A 2112-nucleotide genomic window follows, 5' to 3' on the forward strand; every position below is an offset into this window, starting at 1 on the left:
AAACAGGACGGTATCTCTGTGGTATATCTGCTGCGTCCGTCTGGATGTGGTGGAATCTGACGGCTGACCGCGGTGTTTGACGGGAGTTGTGACATCAACACGATCGGCTGCCGATGGAAGGAAGTTGTTAAATGTCACCTGGAGCAGTGATGGATGATGGGACGTTAAGTACAAAATAATCTACGATCAACAACCTGACAGACAGCAGTGCAGAGAGGGAGGGAGGGGGAGGGGAGGAAACTGACGTCAATTTCTGCAGATGAAGAGTTCCTCCATCGGTTCTCTGATCAGAACCGGCCTCAACCAGAACCCTCTGTCCTCGGGCTCCACATCGTCACGAGCTTCTGTTCTGAAACAGACAGGAAACCACGTTCAAAACCAGAGTTAATTACATTGTAACATATATTTGATATATTTCTACCCAGGACAGAAGTCTTCACGACGATCCGTCTGAGAGACGGCGCAGGAACTCCGGGTTCCGCTCGGGTTCTTCAGATTGAAAAGTGATTATTTCGTCAGGATTATTTGCTTTTTCTGCTCAGAAAACAAAGTTCAAACTCAGTCTGTGGAAAAAACCGAACATGTTTTATTTTCATCAAACATCATTTTCTGAGTTTCTGCCGTGAAAACAACCAGAAGTCGTTCAAATCTTCTGGAACTTTTTTTTTTTTTTTTAATAAACTCCATTTCACTCAGACGTCACTTTTAATTCACCAACCATCGATACACACGCTGTACAGTTGTCACACTGTTGTAGCTACACTGAGAACTGACGACAGGAGTTACAAAGGAATTGAACCCCCGCCCCAGAAACCTTTCAGTCAGTTTTTTTTTTTTTTTTCAAATCCTCTGTCGGGTCAGGCAGCGACGTGACCTGAAGGTAAAGGTGGAAATGAGTCGAGAGTACGCTGACCCCTACAGGTTGCAGACCCCCCCTCCACCCCCACCCCCCGGTGAAGACCTGTTGTATAGAACATGCATTTATAAAAACAATTTTAGAAAAGAGTGTGAAGGTGGTGTTCGATGGGCGGAGTCGGTCGTCTTCACGACATGTGGACCGCGTGGTCGACGGTTCGTCCGATCAGACTGTAAACGAAGACGATGCTAATGAAATGTTGTCGTGGTTCGTTTGTTAACACATTTACAACGATGTGGAATTTCATTCAGAGCAAAAGGAACAGAAGTGACGCCTCGACCGTCCTAGGATAAAAGTCGCACGAGCCGACGGCACGGTGATCGCAGCTGGGGTTTTTGTTCTGGATATAAATGCCACTTTTATCCATCAAATATTTTATAATGATTTGTCTCACTGACAGAACACACGCGAAGGATTGGCTTCATTTCCAGACGGAGTTTCCACGACACTCGTACCTCATCGCCCCCTGTCAGACGGAGGCGGATTAGCATTTAAAAAACACGCAGAGCTCCAAACGGACGAGACGAGTGTCGGCGTCGCTCCACCTTCACCTGACGGAGGCTCATGTTGGGTTGACCTACTAACCAAGGTGTAGCTACAATTAAAAAAAAAACAAAACTCTTCAGTGACGACTGAGTTCGCAGCAGCAGCTAGCATGAAAAACCTCGGGCTAATTACTGTGAAACATCACAGAGCGTCACAGTAGGACGTGAGCGTCGGTGTCAGTGATTCTTCATTAACATTTTTCTTCAAGCCAGCACCTACTGGTCAATAGAGGTACTGCAGTCTGCGTATGTCAGTGACACTCGACTGTCTTCAGTCTGTGGTTTTTTTTTTCCGTCTGTCGCTCCAGGATCTTCAGAGAAGCAGAGTAGATGACGGACTGACGGTCTGTGGTTCTCAAAGTCAATGAAGTGGTCTCAACATAAGGTCACCTCTCCTCAGGAGAAGCCGACCACAGAAGGTCGTACCTTCAAATAGCGCCCCCCCCAGCGTGCCCCGGCGTCACAGGCCGAGGGTTAGCATGACATCGTTACAAAGACATGAATTGATTATTTACATTATTGAACAGAGAACGTCAACACGTCCACGTTGATCGTTTTCACATCGTACAGAAAAAGCAACAGTAAAGACGACAATGTGCAGAAACGTGTCCACCTGCTGCACAGCGCCACCTGTCCACCGAGGCGGCAGCT

This window comes from Cynoglossus semilaevis, chromosome 20 (genome assembly GCF_000523025.1).
Source record: "Cynoglossus semilaevis isolate Cse_v1.0 chromosome 20, Cse_v1.0, whole genome shotgun sequence".
Classification (NCBI taxonomy): Eukaryota; Metazoa; Chordata; class Actinopteri; order Pleuronectiformes; family Cynoglossidae; genus Cynoglossus; species Cynoglossus semilaevis.